The sequence below is a fragment of the Convolutriloba macropyga genome, chromosome 10, assembly GCF_964194025.1.
Source record: "Convolutriloba macropyga chromosome 10, txConMacr16.3, whole genome shotgun sequence".
Lineage (NCBI taxonomy): Eukaryota > Metazoa > Xenacoelomorpha > Acoela > Convolutidae > Convolutriloba > Convolutriloba macropyga.
The window spans coordinates 9,194,519-9,216,033 of NC_134477.1; the positions used below are offsets into that span (position 1 = coordinate 9,194,519).

Genomic DNA, 21,515 nt, shown 5'->3' on the forward strand with positions numbered 1-21,515 from the left:
TCACTTGTACCGGACTGGAGTCGATCTGATGAGATTCGATTTTGTTCTAGATAGTTTGGCATCTCAGAAGCCCGACCGAAGCCAACCTTATAAGAACTGGTTTGAGTCCTTCACATAAACTTCCTAGCATAACTGGTCACGTTTACGGAGCCCAGTTGTTGTCGAGTATTTTCTTGTTGCGTCGTCTGAATTTTTACAGTAAAATCCACGCAGTATAATGATTTTTCTATAAAAAACAATCATCTCATTTAGTTTGATAAAAACAGCATCTTTATCGGGTTGGTTCTTTGTAAAACAGAATCTTTGCGAATGAAATATGACACCTTAAGTTTTTAAGTCTTAGACTCATAAAAAATTGCCCTTAGGTTAGAGTTTGATCTCATAAGTGTTCAATGAAGTTATTTTTGTAGATGTTTGTTTTTTTTCATACCTCTTGTATAAAAAGAAAACAACCAAAAATATAAAGAGACAAAGTCAGTAGTAGACGGAAAAGCGTTTCAACTCTAAAACTTTTTGAAATTGGAACCCATACGTAAATTAATAGCAATAATTAGTTGATATTTTTCTACATATCTCCCAAAATTCAATAAGTGAAAGAAAAAATATTTGATAGTTTAGAAAAGTCAACAGAAACAACGATTTGTTTCTCGTATGCATTTTGGTTTGAAAGCCTTTGAAGTCTGCCGAAAATAACTTTGTTGACTCTTTTGCAAAAAATGGTTTGAATTTTTTTGATTTTCATCTCCAAATTAATCAAACATACTCAGATTTATAGGTAAATTTTTGCTGTTGTTTGTCAATATTGGTATGAACTGCTGATCGAAATAGAGCTGTCAGATTCATCCAAAATTATTAAGGCAGACACAGGGTGGGCTCCTTTTGCAGCCTTAAAGTGTAAAGAGCTAGGGCTACTTATTTCTGCGCGCGAAGTAGGCTTACCAATATCCCTCAGACTAACCGACTCGCTAAAACACTGAAGGTATACTTCAAGTATAACGAAGTATAAAAAAATTAACACCGGAGTCAGAGGTATACACATCGTGCAACTACTCTAATAGACTGAATATATTAAGTGGAGTTCTCTCTATATAAAAGAGAATAGTGTCTTCTCAGTCTCTGATTGGATGGAAGTGTACATCCAGTATTTATACAGCTACATCCATCCGGGGTTTAGAGTTATAGATCCGAATTTGTGAACTGTAGGAGAAATACGTTGGATGTGTCATCCTCGTTGAATGGTGGAGCGAAGAGTTGTGTTCTCTTTGAAGTGGGGTTATGACTTGTGCTGTCTTCTGAAGTCCCTGTCAGTAGGGTAATGACTAGTGTCGTCAGTGAAGGGTTCGTCTGATTGTAGAACAAGTGAGGGTGCCAGTTACAGGGTGTGCTGGCCAGTAACGTCAGTTCTATTAGAGTACCCAGCTGCTCTGTGTCTTGTAGTGAGGATTTGTTCCACGTCGGAGGATCGCCTGTAGTCTGTAGTCTCTGTTTGGTTTGTACAAGGGGATTTCTGTTTATCTCCATCTGGTACAAGGTGCTACATTATTTCGAAATTTATGTACTATGAAATTTCTACCGTCTGTTCAATTGTAAATTGATACAGTTTTCATCAAATTTTTAAAAATTATTGCTACTTTGGTTTTCCAATCTGGTTTAGTCATTTTTTGATTCGAATTTCGACTAAATGGAAATTCTACTAAGTGGAAAAGGCATTCCTAAAAACTTGAAATTATATCAATCCAAAGTTCTACTTCAAATTTTCGAATAAAAACATTGATGTTACTGCCATTGCAAACATTAATAAATCATTGCCCTCTTTTATAAAAATATCTTATACTGCCGCTCAGGGAAAAAGCGGAAAATACGTTTTACGTATGAAGTCTATGATAAGAGTTTTCAAAATTATTTGACTCTTTATGTGATAAATCTATTGCGATTTAAAATACAGTTATTTGCAGAGTTTCAAAAAAGTTGCTTTTAGAATGATCTTTTTAGAATCAAATATTCAATGGCTATGTGAGAAAATTGAGCTTTTTATTTCGCGTTTCATTTTGTTATCGAAACATAATTTATTTGATCTGGTTAAATTTTTTCGGAGCACGAACATGAAAAGCGATAATTTGACGAAACTGTTCTGAAAATGATTACAACATCTATCAATTTTTTTAAAAAAATTTTTTTTAGAAAGAATAAATTGTTTATAAACTGCAACTTTGAAGGCATTAGGTCAAATTATTTAAAATTGAAAAGTTTTCCCTGGCATTTGCGTAGTTTCAAGATTTTAGCACAATAACTACTTTTACTTGACTTTGTTAGTAAAGGAAGGCTGATAATTGCAAAGCGGCTATCGCGGGGAATATTTCAATTCATTAATGATTCATAAATGTCAATCAATTGTGTACTCAGCTTATATATCAGCAAGTACCACAATTAAGGCACAATAGCTTTTTAAAAATCTGAGGCTCTTAGAACTCTTCAAAAGAAAAGTTCTTAGAAGCCGGCATTTTCAAATAGGTAGTTTTCTGAAAATCTAAAGAAATTTTTTTCAAATGAAACTTTGTCTAATTTTTAATGTTAGTTGGAATGAGATCATTTTGGACGAGAAACTTGTAGGCTCTTTTAATTCGATTCTCCGAATATCTTTTATGAAATCAAGATTGAATTTTTGTGTTTTTTACTAGAACCCTGAATCCGTTTACCAGACCCGTGTATAAATTGCAACGTTGAACGTGTATTATCAGAATATATAATTTTGAAAAGTTTTTCCTGGCACTTCAGTTGCTTCAAGTTTTTAGCGCAATAAAAACTCTGTTTCTGTCTGTGTTAGTGAAGGCAGGATGATAAGTGCCAAGCGCCTATCGCAGAAAATACTTGAATTCGTTGATGAATCAGAAACGTCAATCGGCTGTGTATTCTGATTATATATCAATAAGAACCACAATTAAGGCACAATAGCCTTTTAAAAATCTGAGGCTCTCAGAACTCTTCAAAAGAAAAGTTCGCAGAAGCCGGCATTTTCATAATTGTGGTTTTCTGAAAAGCTACTGAAATATTTTCAAATGAAATTTTGTCTAATTTTTAATGTTATTTGGAATGAGATCAATTTCAACGGGAAATTTGTAGGCTGTTTCAATTTGATTCCCTGAATATCTTTTATGTAATAAAAATTGAACTTTTGTGTTTCTTACAAGAACCATAAAATCGTTTACCATTCCCTTGTATAAATTGCAACGTTGAAAGTGTATTGTCAAATTATATAATTTTGAAAAATTTTTCAATTCTTCAATTCTTAGCGCAACAAAAATTCGCTTTTTGACTTTGTTAGTAAAGGCAAGCTGATAAGTCCGAAGCGACTATAGCACAGAATACCTGAATTCGTCGATGAATCATAAAGTTCAATCGGTTGTGTACTCTGATTATATATCAACAAGAACCACAATTAATTCACAAAAGCCTATTACAAACCTGAAAATCTTAGTACTCTTCAAAAAAGCTTGGAAAGTGAAGTTTTCTTAAAAGCTACGAAAAAAAATTAAACTTTGTCAATTTTTTAATGTTAGTTTATCATAGATCATATCAGTTGGAGTGGTAATATAGTGAGCGACAGTCCCGGGGGGGGGGGGGGGGGTTGAGGACCCCATGTATTAAGATTGGTTATAGCGGCTTTGACCGATTAGGGTCCTCCTCCATGTATTAAGATAGGGAATAGAATTTAGGGGCGCCTATATGTATTAAGATAGAGTATAGGCTCTATGTATTAAGATTAGGAATAGAATCTCCATGTATTAAGATTAGGAAAAGAATATCCAAGTATTAAGATTGTGCATAGCCGCCATGTATTAAGATTATGTATAGCCGCCATGTATTAAGATTGTGTATAGCCGCCATGTATTAGGATTGTGTATAGCCGTCATGTATTAAGATTGGGTATAGCCGCCATATATTAAGATTGGTTATAACCGCCATGTATTAAGATTGGGTATAGCCGCCATGTATTAATATTGGGTATAGCCGCCATGTGTTAAGATTGGCTATAGCCGCCATGTATTAAGATTGGGTGTAGCCGCCATGTATTAAGATTAGCTATAGCCGCCGCCATGTATTAAGATAAGCTACAGCCGCCGACATGTATTAAGATTAGTTATAGCCGCCAACATGTATTAGGATTAGTTATAGCCGCCGACATGTATTAAGATATGGACTGAATTTGCATGTATTAAGATTAGGTTTAGTCTACATGTATTAAGATTAGGTATATTCAACATGTATTAAGATAAGGTACAGTCTACATGTATTTAGATTAGGTATAGACTACATGTATTAAGATTAGGTATAGCCTACATGTTCTAAGATTATTTATATTCTACATGTATTAAGATTAGATATAATCTACATGTATTAAGATTAGGTATAGTCTACATGTCTTAAGATTATTAATAGTCTACATGTATTAAGATTAGGTATAGTCTACATGTATTAAGATTAGGTATAGTCTACATGTATTAAGATTAGGTATAGCCTACACGTATTAAGGATAGGTATATTCTACATGTATTAAGATTAGGAAAAGAATGTCCAGGTATTAGGATTGTGTATAGCGGCCATGTATTAAGATTGTGTATAGCCGCCATGTATTAAGATTGTGTATAGCCGCCATGTATTAGGATTGTGTATAGCCGCCATGTATTAAGATTGGGTATAGACGCCATGTATTAAGATTGGTTATAACCGCCATGTATTAAGATTGGGTATAGCCGCCATGTATTAATATTGGGTATAGCCGCCATGTGTTAAGATTGGGTATAGCCGCCATGTATTAAGATTGGGTGTAGCCGCCATGTATTAAGATTAGCTATAGCCGCCGCCATGTATTAAGATTAGCTACAGCCGCCGACATGTATTAAGATTAGTTATAGCCGCCAACATGTATTAAGATTAGTTATAGCCGCCGACATGTATTAAGATATGGACTGAATTTGCATGTATTAAGATTAGGTTTAGTCTACATGTATTAAGATTAGGTATACTCAACATGTATTAAGATTAGGTATAGTCTACATGTATTTAGATTAGGTATAGACTTCATGTATTAAGATTAGGTATAGCCTACATGTTCTAAGATTATTTATATTCTACAAGTTTTAAGATTAGATATAATCTACATGTATTAAGATTAGGTATAGTCTACATGTCTTAAGATTATTTATAGTCTACATGTATTAAGATTAGGTATAGTCTACATGTATTAAGATTAGGTATAGTCTACATGTATAAAGATTAGGTATAGCCTACACGTACTAAAGATAGGTATATTCTACATGTAATAAGATTAGGTATAGTCTACATGTATTATTATTAGGTATAGTCTACATGCATTAAGATTAGGTATAGGATCAGGGGTATTTTTTCAGAATTTTTGCAGTTTTTTGCTGAATTTTTACGACTTTTGCAGAATATTGGCAAAATTTTGCCTCCTTTTTGCATTTCAAGCTCGGTTTTGATCGAATACTTGATTCTGATTGGTTGAAAATACCAGTTTGAGAAATCACATGAGATGAAACAAGTCAGAGACACAGATTTCAAATTTAGCAAAAATACAGTAAAAAAATAAGTAAAAGTGGTCAACAAATTAAAAGTTGACTAGTACTATACAACTTCCGTCAGAGTGAACAGTTTGCTATGTGGTGCAAGTTTTTAGCATAAAAATACAATAAAAAGCTCAAAATTAAGCAAAAATAATGTCAATTAGCATATAATTCGCTAAATCGAATCAAATTTACAAAATTTTTACTGAAAACTGAATTTAAAAAATCACAACCTATCCTAAATGTTTTAAGGTTAGGTATAGCTTACATGTATTAAGATTAGGTAAACTCTACATGTATTAAGATTAGGTATAATCTACATGTATTAAGATTAGGTATAATCTACATGTATTAAGATTAGGTATAGTCTACAAGTATTAAGATTAGCTATAGTCTACATGTATTAAGATTAGGTATAGCCTACATGTGTTAAGATTAGGTATAGTCTACATGTATTAAGATTAGATTTAGTCTACACGTATTAAGGATAGGTATAGTCTACATCTATTAAGATTTGGTATAGCCTACATGTATTAAGATTAGGTATAGTCTACAAGTATTAAGATTAGGTGTAGTCTACATCTATTAAGATAAGGTATAGCCTACATGTATTAAGATTTCTTATAGTCTACATGTATTAAGATTAGATATAGCCTACAGGTGTTAAGGTTAGGTATAGTCTACATGTATTAAGATTGGATATAGTCTACACGTATTAAGGATAGGTATAATCTACATGTATTAAGATTAGGTATAGCCTACATGTGTTAGAATTAGTTATAGCAGTTGACATGTATTAAGATCATGATTAGGATCTAGGGTATCTTTTGCAGATGTTTTGGAGTTTTGCAGAATTTTTGCAAAATTTTTCAGTTTTTGGGTTAAAATTACGTCATAGTAGCTGTTCGGGGTCAATAAATTGGCTAGTAATGATCGGAGCTTACTGGATTAGCTTATTAGGATCCGCACCATCAGGGGTTTCCAGGGTGTTTTCGCAGAACTTTTGCAGTTTTTGCAGAATTTTTGCAGAATTTTTGCAGAATTATTGAAAAATTTTGCCTCCTTTTGGCTTTTCAAGCCAAGTTTTGATCAAATACTTGATTCCGATTGGTTGAAAATACCAGTTTAAAAAATCAAATGAGTTGAAAAAAGGCAAATGCACACACAGATTACACAATTAGCAAAAAAACAATATAAAAACAAATAAAGTAATCAACAAATTAAAAGTTGACTAGTACTAAACAACTTTCGTCAGAGTGAACAGATTGCTATGTGGTGCAACTTTTTAGCATTAAAATACAATAAAAGGTCAAAATTACGCAAAAATGATGTCAAACAGCATAAAATTTGCTTAATCGAAACACATTTTACAAAAATTTTACTGAGAACTGAAGTCAAAAATTCACAATTTAACCTAGATGTTTTAAGATGACGTATAGCCGACATCAAATAGCAAGATAGCGCAGTGGTAGCGTGCTGGGCTCATAACCCAGGAGTAGGTAGATCGAAACTACCTCTTGCTAATCTGACATTGTTGCATTACTAGACGCTCATATTCACTCATAATCGCTCATAACTTGAAAAATGTCAATTAACAGAAAAGCAGATGAACTAGAAATTAAAAAATAACGGACACAGTATAAACTAAGCGCATTAAAATACATACGCAATCTAAGATTTACATTGAAAAAGTATCAATAATTTGAAAATTAAGCCACAATTATCCTAGTGGGTTAATAAAATCGATAAAAAGAACAACTTGCGTAGCTAACTGAGTAATAGTCACAATTGTTAAAAAAATAATATCGACTTTATTAGTCAGCATGTTCTGTTTATTCTGTTTTTTCCACTCAATATACATCGAATCAGGAGAACTACTACCCGCTCTCAATAAAAAGCTAGTTTTAAAACGTGCTTAGTCCATTAGCTGGTTAGAATCTATGCTAAATATTTAGAAAAAGGATATTGTTAGCAATTTAATGTATTTTTCGTCATAAAGTGCTCTTTTCTATATGTTCTAGACTTAGTTAAAAACTTGATTCTGATTGGTTGAAAATACTGACTTTCATAAACTAAATGAACTAAACCAGTACAAATATAGAGAGATTATAATATGAGCAAAATAATATATTAAAACCACAGAATACTGATCAACAAATTATAATTTGACTATCGCATAATAAGTTTCGTCAAAGTGAACAGTTTCTTATGTGATGCGGATTTTCCCAACTAATATACAATGACAAAGTTCGAAATCACGCAAAGTTGATATCAAATGGCATAAACTCTACTAAACTGAAGCAAACTTGAAAATTTTTAATTCTTTCCGAAAACGAATACAAAAAGAAAATTTTTTTCACCCATCAAATTTAACCAATTTTGTTACAAATTAAAGGCGACCAGAAGAAAGACAGCTGAAAGACTAGTACACACAGTTTCTTGTCAACTAGTACAAAATGAGTTGATTCGAAACAAAGTTTGTGAAGAAATGTGACTCTCCACAAGAAATTCTCAAGACAGGCAATGAAAGCAAAGGACTTTGCGCGCCCCGTTCAACCATTCGTCTACAAGATACACCTGAGCTGCAAAACTTAACAGAATAAATACAAAACTCATACAGTAACCGTTGCGTATAGCCTAAAATTTTTCTGTTCGACGCAAAATATCTGTAAAAATTATAATCTGTTTTCCGAAATATCTCAGGAAAGTTAAAAAGCAATAGGAACTTGACTACCAAATTCAACAAATTTTTCTTGAGATTAGACTGTCAACATAAAGATAGAAGAACATTGCTAAATTATTTCATGTCAAATAACAAGGTCTGGTAGTATTTTGGAAACAGAGCAATGATATTGACAATTTTGTCTGCTTGCTACCGTGTTTAATCTGTTATAGAGATAAGAAATTTTGGAGGCAACTAAATTTTTATCGGTTGATTATCAACTCAGGAACAACAACCTAATGTCAATTTTACAAAAGATTTTTTAAGTAGAACGATTTTACCTATCAATAATGAACAGTCTTCCAATTGATACTGTTATCCAGCTAAAAACGAGTAAAATTGTTGAAAATTAGCTTTGTTTTTGTTCAAATTAGCCTAACAACCAAATCATTGAATTGAAATTTACGTACTTGTGTCATACTGTTAAAATAAATCAGGAAAAAATATTCCTACAAAGGAGGATTTCGAATCATTTAAATTGTCTTTAACAGAATCCTAACATTTTCTCTGATGTAATTTTTCTCTCATTGATTGCTGCCAATAGTCTTACTGAAGAAGTTATTTAACATTAATTCACACTAAAAATGCTTAAAGTCACTTGTTTTCAAAGTTGGGTGGCAAAAGACTTAGAGCAGAAAATTTACAAAATCAGTTAACAAGATAACTTAGGAATAAAAAATAACAATAATTTTACTTTACAAATGCAACCAATCGGCAATATGAAACTCATTATCTTACAGAAATACTCACTAGCAGTGCTCAAAGCAGTTAACACCTAAAGTTCGTAGTATAAAAGAATTGTTATTGAAAAACATATAATAATTAGATATCAATAATAATCAAGTACAATTATTGAAAACAGTATTTCGCTAAATTCAGAATGCATCACAAAGTCAACAGCAAATATTTTGTTTTAATGCTTTGAGAAACTCAGTTTGTCTTTGAAATGTCAAAAAAGTCTACCATAATCAGCGACTACTCATCGTCTAAAAAGATTGCAAGGATCGATAATAGAGGAAAGCACTAATAAACTTATCTGCGTTTTTATCCAGTTCTTGCGATCCATATAGTTTAAAATCAACGTCTCCATTGTCATAAGATATTGCCAGTCAAAATTTTCAGACTCATGGAATTTTGTACGTTGTTCCGTCTGTTCGTTATCACTTTCTTCCACTGATCCATTATCCTTCCTCGGAAGTTGCTGAACAGGAAAGGAATTGGGAAAATTTTCCAAACCCATAGCTATATGCGTATTGTTCTTTGTTTTCTAATGCTTAGAAAGATGAATTTTTATTCTTCTTCGTAAAGAACTGAGAATATACGAGAAAAGATAAGGTCTCACTAATCAAGAGTTTTATTGTTAATCATGTTACATTTAGCAGTCAAAATTTGAAATTTTAGCTTTTCAATGTGAGATTTAACAAAAATTCAATCATTTGAAGATAAATTGAGTAAAGCCTAAAAACAACGCGGAACAACTTATTCTCCAAGAGTATAATTGAGTAAAATTCACGTAAATTGCGAGCCACTCAATCTGAAAAAAACAGAAAGTATAGTGATTAAAAGCTGCTATGTAACTTTCAGCTTCTCGATGATGACTCATCACTTCCATATATGGAAGTGACGTGATTTCTATTTTTAGAAACAAATGTAATGACGGAAAATTTTAGAAGGAATATATGATTCCGATTGCGACAGTTCTACATATAATTAACTAACTCTCAGCTTAGATGTACAAACTCATTCCGTGGCGAAAAATTCGAACTTTAGCTTTCTCTTTCATTTTTCTCTCAGAAATTATGAAACGGTACAGAAATCTGACTCAATGTAACTAAATCCCAATTCGTGAACCAGTAACAATTACTTCATCTCTGCAGAGTGCGCTATTTTTTCATTATTACAAGGAATACAATGCAGAGGGGTTAAGAGTACGATTTGGAATACGACTCCCCAACATTTATATACAAAAATTTAGTTCCAAATTTGGAGAATTTTCCGAGATCGATTTGAGATTTAACGAGATGGAGAGAATTTATCAAAGCTTGACTTTTTTGGTCAATTACGTCAACTAATTTCTTCTAACTTATCCATCTTTGGCTGTTAATTAGGATAACACGTGTGAAATTTACCTTTTTTAGTCACTATTCAGTACTGAGCTTACCTGTTTCGTATAGTATTGTTAGATTTTCTATGAGTTGATTCCTTCTTTGATAACTTTACAACTGATATATTTCCTTTTCTGGATAATAACGTCACTTTTTCTGCTAAACATTACCCTTTTTGGAATGGAAATTTTGTTCTCATTGGTTGGAGTTTAGTATAAATAGAGCAGAAAAATTCATCCAACATCACTTGCTTTCTCTTCTCTTAAAACAACATCACCTCTGTCTCAGCTACCTTTGACACTAATCCTTCTTCTCATCTCAACACATTGAGAAATGGAATTTACAGTGCAAAACAACATCCTTCTCTACTCAGCTTCCTTCACAGAGGAGACTGCTCGGATAGGCATCAGTGACCTATCGAATGGGCTCTACGAGTCTGTTGTAACCCTGCCTATTACAGTGTGGCACATTATTGAGCACCAGCAACAACAGTTTGACATATAAAAATATAATAAATATTGATATAGAAACTGATACAGAAAGGAATAATGTATTGCCATTATAATTTTTGTAAAATTGAGGTAAAATCTGACACATTATTGCTGCCATTTCTCTATCGGGATAACAGAATAGAACCAATATATGGAAACAAAAAGTACGGTAACAAAATTTTCTATTTTTAGCGGTAACAATGTCTGTTTCCATAAAAAGCTAAGAAATCATTTTCATAATGATACCGTTCAAGAAACAGAAGACTAAAAGAATTCGTTGTTATACTTGTTCAAATTATTTCAAACACTATTTTTATTAATGCAACACAGACGAGCTAAACACCAGGATCCTTTTGAAATTCTGGTTAAAAAATTCGCAAACTCAAGATTTCCAAATAGATTACCCTATAAGGAAATAACGTCATTTAGCATACCTTTTATGGGTATAAATGACGTCATTACCATAAAAAGTATGCTAAATGACGTTATTTCCTTATAGGGTATTCTATTCGGATATCTTGATGTTCGCGAATTTTTTAACCAGAATTTTAAAAGGATCCTGGTGTTTAGCTCGTCTGTGTTGCATTAAAGAAAAATAGTGTTTGAAATATTTTGAACAAGTATAACAACGAATTCTTTTAGTCTTCTGCTTCTTGAACTGTATCATTATGAAAATGATTTTTATAGCTTTTTATGGAAACAGACATTGTTACCGCTAAAAATAGAAAATTACGTTACCGTACTTTTTGTTTCCATATATTGGTTCTATTCTGTTATCCCGATAGAGGAATGGCAGCAATAATGTGTCAGGTTTTACCTCAATTTTACAGAAATTATAATGGCAAGACATTATTCCTTTCTGTATCAGTTAAGGAGCATAAACCATATCTACTTACTAAAAAATACTCCGTTGCTACTCATAATGACAATTTTTGTCCATTGAAGACTTGTCGCTACCACATTATTCTCGTTTCATCCTCAGTGAAAGAGATATTAGAGACATTAGAAAACTTGTCTTATGTTTATCAAACAGTCGATTGCTTGTACACACTATATAAACATTAGTTCTTTGGTTTGATTTTAGAAGAACCAGGAGTGGTCTTTGCTCAGTTAACCAGAGCGGTGGAGCTCAACTTGGAGAATAAGTACGTGGAAAAAGTACCCAGTATCTCCAAAAAACGATTGAGCAGAAATAAGTTCAAGCGTCACCTACCACGCGCTGAGCAGAGAAATGCGAGTACTCAAACCCTTGGATCATCTTTTCTATATAGAATTCTTTCCCTTAGAAACTCAAAGTATGAGGGTGAACTTATAAAGATTGTTGATTGTTTGTTAGATGGCCATGGCATAATTGATAATGCTTTTCTGTATCTTGAAATTAGAAAATTAAGTTAATAAATTCTTGTTTGTATTTTGTGATTTGTATTTGTCTTTATAATCTGAATTAACTTGTTGTTAAAAATCAATTTTACGAAAAACTTTTATTAAAAATCGAAAAAATGTTCAACGTTCTCTTAAAAATCGAAAATTTTTTCAATATTTCCTCTTAAATATCTAATTTTGAGTTACAAAGAATTTCCTAAATGTCAAAAAAATTTTCAAAATGTGTCAAAAAAAAACGCAAAAAAAATCATTTTTCTTCATTTTACGGTATGATATTGCCCAAAAAAAGAAATTTTGAAATGACAACTTTCGAACTTGTTTTTTTTTTATTAAATATCAAATTTCAAAACAAAGATTTCTATTAAAGCGAAAAAAAATTCAGTTATTTTCTTAAATATCAATTTTTAAATCAATTTTTTTGCTAAGAAGCAAAATTTTAATCAAAGTAATTATAAAATTTTGACAAAAGTTGCTGTGTTTTCGCTTGAACATAGCCTGCATAGTGTTTGGAGTAAAGAAATAGTTCAACTTCAAAAGAAATGAATTAAAACAAAATCATAAATACATCACAAAGTACTTTAAAATAATTCAAGTATAAAATTAAGAATATCAAATTTATTCAAAAAGAGTTCTCACAACGTATTCTGACAAGTTTTGAGTTTCATTGCCAAATGGACGGACTCTTTCAACGATTGCTGGCGGTTCTGTAAGTTGAACACTGCTGGGAGTTATTGGAGCCTCATCAGTCAGCACAATGGGTTTTTGAGCTGTTCCGTCTTCTATGGAGGGGGTTGTCATGACGGTGTAGTCGACATATCAGTCGAACCATAATTTTGGGCTGGATCGAAGTTTTCCAGATTGTTAAATGACCACGTGGTGCTAGTATCGACACTCAATTCGCATTGTTCACTGCTGCCAGCATTGCTCACTATCTGGAGAAGGCAGTTTTGCGGCTCTGGAGTGGATACTTGACTTGTCTCTGGTGTATTAAACCAGTTGTTGGGAATCTGTCCTTGCTCCCACGGAAATGTGTACTGAATGCTTTCAGCAACTTAGTTGTCGGGAAAATCTGTTCCATTAACGTGAGGATAGTGATGTCCACTGACCACAGCAACTTCGTGACCCATTGCGTGAGTTCCAAGCTGATTCACCGTGATTGGAACCTGTCCCTGATGATATATTTCAAACTGTTGTCGCTGGTGCTCAATAATGTGCCACACTGTAATAGGCAGGGTTACAACAGACTCGTAGAGCCCATTCGATAGGTCACTGATGCCTATCCGAGCAGTCTCCTCTGTGAAGGAAGCTGAGTAGAGAAGGATGTTGTTTTGCACTGTAAATTCCATTTCTCAATGTGTTGAGATGAGAAGAAGGATTAGTGTCAAAGGTAGCTGAGACAGAGGTGATGTTGTTTTAAGAGAAGAGAAAGCAAGTGATGTTGGATGAATTTTTCTGCTCTATTTATACTAAACTCCAACCAATGAGAACAAAATTTCCATTCCAAAAAGGGTAATGTTTAGCAGAAAAAGTGACGTTATTATCCAGAAAAGGAAATGTATCAGTTGTAAAGTTATCAAAGAAGGAATCAACTCATAGAAAATCTAACAATACTATACGAAACAGGTAAGCTCAGTACTGAATAGTGACTAAAAAAGGTAAATTTCACACGTGTTATCCTAATTAACAGCCAAAGATGGATAAGTTAGAAGAAATTAGTTGACGTAATTGACCAAAAAAGTCAAGCTTTGATAAATTCTCTCCATCTCGTTAAATCTCAAATCGATCTCGGAAAATTCTCCAAATTTGGAACTAAATTTTTGTATATAAATGTTGGGGAGTCGTATTCCAAATCGTACTCTTAACCCCTCTGCATTGTATTCCTTGTAATAATGAAAAAGTAGCGCACTCTGCAGAGATGAAGTAAGTTATCTTGTTAACTGATTTTGTAAATTTTCTGCTCTAAGTCTTTTGCCACCTAACTTTGAAAACAAGTGACTTTAAGCATTTTTAGTGTGAATTAATGTTAAATAACTGCAATGATTTGGTTGTTCGGCTAATTTGAACAAAAAGAAAGCTAATTTTCAACAATTTTACTCGTTTTTAGCAGAAAAACAGTATCAATTGGAAGATTGTTCATTATTGATAGGTAAAATCGTTCTACTTAAAAAATCTTTTGTAAAATTGACATTAGGTTGTTGTTCCTGAGTTGGTAATCAACCGATAAAAATTTAGTTGTCTCCAAAATTTCTTATCTCTATAACAGTTTAAACACGGTAGCAAGCAGACAAAATTGTCAATATCATTGCTCTGTATCCAAAATACTACCAGACCTTGTTATTTGACAAGAAATAATTTAGCAATGTTCTTCTATCTTTTTGTTGACAGTCTAATCTCAAGAAAAATTTGTTGAATTTAGTTGAATTGCTTTTTAACTTTCCTGAGATATTTCGGAAAACAGATTATAATTTTTACAGATATTTTGCGTCGAACAGACAAATTTTAGGCTATACGCAACAGTTACTGTATGAGTTTTGTATTTATTCTGTTAAGTTTTGCAGCTCAGTTGTATCTTGTAGACGAATGGTTGAACGGGGCGCGCAAAGTCCTTTGCTTTCATTGCCTGTCTTGAGAATTTCTTGTGGAGAGTCACATGTCTTCACAAAATTTGTTTCGAATCAACTCATTTTGTACTAGTTGACAAGAAACTGTGTGTACTAGTCTTTCAGCTGTCTTTCTTCTGATCGCCTTTAATTTGTAACAAAATTGGTTAAATTTGATGGGTGAAATAAATTTTATTTTGTATTCGTTTTCGGAAAGAATTAAAAATTGTCAAGTTTGCTTCAGTTTAGTAGAGTTTATGCCATTTGATATCAACTTTGCGTGAATTCGAACTTTGTCATTGTATATTAGTGTGGAAAATCTGCATCAAATAAGAAACTGTTCACTTTGACAAAATTTAATTTGCGCTAGTTTGTTGATCAGTATTCTGTGGTTTTAATATAGCATTTTGCTCATATTATAATCTCTCTATATTTGTACTGGTTTAGTTCATTTAGTTTATGAAAGTCAGTATTTTCAACCAATCAGAATCAAGTTTTTAACTAAGTCTAGAACATATAGAAAAGAGCACTCTATGACAAAAAATACATTAAATTGCTAACAATATCCTTTTTCTAAATATTTAGCATAGATTCTAACCAGCTAATGGACTAAGCACGTTTTAAAACTAGCTTTTTATTGAGAGCGGGTAGTAGTTCTCCTGATTCGATGTATATTGAGTGGAAAAAACAGAATAAACAGAACATGCTGACTAATAAAGTCGATATTATTTTTTTAACAATTGTGACTATTACTCAGTTAGCTACGCAAGTTGTTCTTTTTATCGACTTCTTTAACCCACTCGGATAATTGCGCCTTAGTTTTCAAATTATTGATACTTTGTCAATGTAAATCATAGATTGAATATGTATTTTAATGTGCTTAATTTATACTGTGTCTGTTATTTTTTAATTTCTAGTTCATCTGCTTTTCTATTATTTGACATTTTTCAAGTTATGAGCGATTACGAGTGAATATGAGCGTCTAGTAATGTGACAGTGTCAGGTTAGCAGGAGGTAGTTTCGATCTACCAACCTCTGGGTAATGAGCCCAGCACGCTACCACTGCGCCATCTTGCTATTTGATGTCGGCTATACGTCATCTTAAAACATCTAGGTTAAATTGTGAATTTTTGACTTCAGTTTTCAGTAAAATTTTTGTAAAGTTTGATTCGATTACGCAAATTTTATGCTGTTTGACATCATTTTTGCGTAATTTTGAAATTTTTATTGTATTTTAATGCTAAAAAGTTGCACCACATAGCAAACTGTTCACTCTGACGAAAGTTGTTTAGTACTAGTCAACTTTTAAATTGTTGATCACTTTATTTGTTTTTATTTTGTATTTTTGCTAAATTTGTAATCTGTGTGTGCATTTGCCTTGTTTGAACTCATTTGATTTCTTAAACTGGTATTTTCAACCAATCAGAATCAAGTATTTGATCAAAACTTGGCTTGAAAAGCAAAAAGGAGGCAAAATTTTGCAAGAATTCTGCAAAAATTCTGCAAAAACTGCAAAAGTTCTGCAAAAACACCTGGAAACCCCCTGTTGGTGCGGATCCTAATAAGCTAATCCAGTAAACTCCGATCATTACTAGCCAATTTATTGACCCCGAACGGCTACTATGACGTAATTTTAACCCAAAAAATGAAAAATTTTGCAAAAAATTCTGCAAAAACTGCAAAACATCTGCAAAAAATACCCTAGATCCCATTCCTAATCTTGATACATGTCAACGGCTATAACTAATTCTAATATATGTAGGCTATACCTATTCTTAAAACATGTAGACTATACCTATCCTAAATACGTGTAGACTATATCTAATCTTAAAACATGTAGACTATACCTAATCTTAATACGCGTAGTCTATACCTAATCTTAATACATGTTGATTATACCTAATCTTAATACATGTAGGCTATACCTAATCTTAATACATGTAGACTTTACCTAATCTTAATACGCGTAGTCTATACCTAATCTTAATACATGTTGATTATACCTAATCTTAATACATGTAGGCTATACCTAATCTTAATACATGTAGACTTTACCTAATCTTAATACGTGTAGGCTATACCTAATCTTAGTACATGTAGAGTTTACTTAATCTTAATACATGTAAGCTATACCTAGCCTTAAAACATTTAGGATAATTTGTGATTTTTTAAATTCAGTTTTCAGTAAAAGTTTCATTCGATTTAGCAGATTATATGCTATTTGACATCATTTTTGCTTAATTTGAGCTTTTTATTGTATTTTTATGCTAAAAACTTGCTCCACACAGCAAACTGTTCGCTCTGACGAAAGTTGTATAGTACTAGTCAACTTTTAACCTGTTGACCACTTTTATTTATTTTTTTATTGTATTTTTGCTAAAGTTGAAATCTGTGTCTTTGCCTTGTTTCATCTCATGTGATTTTTTAAACTGGTATTTTCAACCAATCAGAATCAAGTATTCGATCAAAACCTAGCTTGAAAAGCAAAAAGAGGCAAAATTTTACCAATATTCTGCAAAAGTCGCAATAATTCAGCAAAAAACTGCAAAATTTCTGCAAAAATTCCCCTGATCCTAAACCTAATCTTAATACATGTAGACTATACCTAATCTTAATACATGTAGAATATACCTAAACTCAATACGTGTAGGCTATACCTAATCTTAATACATGTAGCCTATACCTAATCTTAATACATGTAAACTCTAGAAAATCTTAAGACATGTAGACTATACCTAATCTTAATACATGTAGATTATATCTAATCTTAATACAAGTAGAATATAAATAATCTTAGAACATGTAGCCTATACCTAATCTTAATACATGTAGTCTCTACTAATCTAATTACATGTAGACTATACCTAATCTTAATACATGTAGACTATACCTAATCTTAACACATGTAGACTATACCTAATCTTAATACATGCAAATTCAGTCCATATCTTAATAAATGTCGGAGGCTATAACTAATCTTAATACATGTCGGCGGCTATAACTAATCTTGATACATGTCGGCGGCTATAGCTAATCTTAATACATGGCGTTGGCTATAGCTAATCTTTATACATGGCGGCTATACCCAACTTAATACATGGCGGCTATACCCAATCTTAATACATGGCGGCCATATCCGATCTTAAGAAATGGCGGCTATACCCAATCTTAATACATGGCGGCTATACCCAATCTTAATACATGGCGGCTATACACAATCTTAATACATGGCGGCTATACACAATCTTAATACATGGCGGCTATACACAATCTTAATACATGGATATTCTATTCCTAATCTTAATACATGGGGATTCTGTTCCTAATCTTAATACATAGAGCCTATACCCTATCTTAATTTTTGTTAAGTTTGATTCGATTAAGCAAATTTTATGCTGCTTGACATCATTTTTGCGTAATATTGAAATTTTCATTGTATTTTAATGCTAAAAAGGTGCACCAAATATCAAACTCTTCACTCTGACGAAAGTTGTTGAGGACTAGTCAACTTTTAATTTGTTGATCACTTTATTTGTTTTTTATTGTATTTTTGCTAAATGTGTAATCTGTGTGTGCATCTGCCTTGTTTCAACTCAATTGATTTCTCAAACTGGTTTTTTCAACCAATCAGAATCAAGTATTTGATCAAAACTTGGCTTGAAAAGCAAAAAGGAGGCAAAATTTTGCAAGAATTCTGCAAAAATTCTGCAAAATCTGCAAAAGTTCTGCAAAAACACCTGGAAACCCCCTGTTGGTGCGGATCCTAATAAGCTAATCCAGTAAACTCCGATCATTACTAGTCAATTTATTGACCCCGAACAGCTACTATGACGTAATTTTAACCCAAAAACTGAAAAATTTTGCAAAAAATTCTGCAAAAACTGCACAACATCTGCAAAAGATACCCTAGATCCTATTCCTAATCTTGATACATGTCAACGGCTATAACTAATTCTAATATATGTAGGCTATACCTATTCTTAAAACATGTAGACTATACCTATCCTAAATACGTGTAGACTATATCTAATCTTAAAACATGTAGACTATACCTAATCTTAATACGCGTAGTCTATACCTAATCTTAATACATGTTGATTATACCTAATCTTAATACATGTAGGCTATACCTAATCTTAATACATGTAGACTTTACCTAATCTTAATACGCGTAGTCTATACCTAATCTTAATACATGTTGATTATACCTAATCTTAATACATGTAGGCTATACCTAATCTTAATACATGTAGACTTTACCTAATCTTAATACGTGTAGGCTATACCTAATCTTAGTACATGTAGAGTTTACTTAATCTTAATACATGTAAGCTATACCTAGCCTTAAAACATTTAGGATAATTTGTGATTTTTTAAATTCAGTTTTCAGTAAAAGTTTCATTCGATTTAGCAGATTATATGCTATTTGACATCATTTTTGCTTAATTTGAGCTTTTTATTGTATTTTTATGCTAAAAACTTGCTCCACACAGCAAACTGTTCGCTCTGACGAAAGTTGTATAGTACTAGTCAACTTTTAACCTGTTGACCACTTTTATTTATTTTTTTATTGTATTTTTGCTAAAGTTGAAATCTGTGTCTTTGCCTTGTTTCATCTCATGTGATTTTTTAAACTGGTATTTTCAACCAATCAGAATCAAGTATTCGATCAAAACCTAGCTTGAAAAGCAAAAAGAGGCAAAATTTTACCAATATTCTGCAAAAGTCGCAATAATTCAGCAAAAAACTGCAAAATTTCTGCAAAAATTCCCCTGATCCTAAACCTAATCTTAATACATGTAGACTATACCTAATCTTAATACATGTAGAATATACCTAAACTCAATACGTGTAGGCTATACCTAATCTTAATACATGTAGCCTATACCTAATCTTAATACATGTAAACTCTAGAAAATCTTAAGACATGTAGACTATACCTAATCTTAATACATGTAGATTATATCTAATCTTAATACAAGTAGAATATAAATAATCTTAGAACATGTAGCCTATACCTAATCTTAATACATGTAGTCTCTACTAATCTAATTACATGTAGACTATACCTAATCTTAATACATGTAGACTATACCTAATCTTAACACATGTAGACTATACCTAATCTTAATACATGCAAATTCAGTCCATATCTTAATAAATGTCGGAGGCTATAACTAATCTTAATACATGTCGGCGGCTATAACTAATCTTGATACATGTCGGCGGCTATAGCTAATCTTAATACATGGCGTTGGCTATAGCTAATCTTTATACATGGCGGCTATACCCAACTTAATACATGGCGGCTATACCCAATCTTAATACATGGCGGCCATATCCGATCTTAAGAAATGGCGGCTATACCCAATCTTAATACATGGCGGCTATACCCAATCTTAATACATGGCGGCTATACACAATCTTAATACATGGCGGCTATACACAATCTTAATACATGGCGGCTATACACAATCTTAATACATGGATATTCTATTCCTAATCTTAATACATGGGGATTCTGTTCCTAATCTTAATACATAGAGCCTATACCCTATCTTAATTTTTGTTAAGTTTGATTCGATTAAGCAAATTTTATGCTGCTTGACATCATTTTTGCGTAATATTGAAATTTTCATTGTATTTTAATGCTAAAAAGGTGCACCAAATATCAAACTCTTCACTCTGACGAAAGTTGTTGAGGACTAGTCAACTTTTAATTTGTTGATCACTTTATTTGTTTTTTATTGTATTTTTGCTAAATGTGTAATCTGTGTGTGCATCTGCCTTGTTTCAACTCAATTGATTTCTCAAACTGGTTTTTTCAACCAATCAGAATCAAGTATTTGATCAAAACTTGGCTTGAAAAGCAAAAAGGAGGCAAAATTTTGCAAGAATTCTGCAAAAATTCTGCAAAATCTGCAAAAGTTCTGCAAAAACACCTGGAAACCCCCTGTTGGTGCGGATCCTAATAAGCTAATCCAGTAAACTCCGATCATTACTAGTCAATTTATTGACCCCGAACAGCTACTATGACGTAATTTTAACCCAAAAACTGAAAAATTTTGCAAAAAATTCTGCAAAAACTGCACAACATCTGCAAAAGATACCCTAGATCCTATTCCTAATCTTGATACATGTCAACGGCTATAACTAATCCTAATACATGTAGGCTATACCTAATCTTAATACATGTAGACCATACCTAATCTTAATACATGTAGAATATACCTAACCTCAATACGTGTAGGCTATACCTAATCTTAATACATGTAGACTATACTTAATCTTAATACATGTAGATTATATCTAATCTTAATACAAGTAGAATAAAAATAATTTTAGAACATGTAGGCTATACCTAATCTTAATACATGTAGTCTATACCTAATCTAATTACATGTAGACTATACCTAATCTTAATACATGTAGACTATACCTAATCTTAATACAAGTAGACTATACCTAATCTTAATGCATGCAAATTCAGTCCATATCTTAATACATGTCGGCGGCTATAACTAATCTTAATACATGTCGGCGGCTATAACTAATCTTAATACATGTCGGCGGCTATAGCTAATCTTAATACATGGCGGCGGCTATAGCTAGTCTTAATACATGGCGGCTAT

The 21,515-nt window shown here is 32.3% G+C and overlaps 1 protein-coding gene and 1 non-coding gene across 2 annotated transcripts in view; both read right to left on the minus strand.

Moving 5' to 3' along the window:
- LOC142347905 (uncharacterized) overlaps positions 1 to 21,515 on the minus strand; it is a 522,468-nt gene that overhangs the window by 155,258 nt on the left and 345,695 nt on the right. The window lies entirely within an intron of this gene.
- On the minus strand, positions 354 to 433 carry LOC142348860 (small nucleolar RNA SNORD19). Its single transcript, XR_012760790.1, has one exon. It is a non-coding gene; the product is annotated as a small nucleolar RNA SNORD19 (small nucleolar RNA).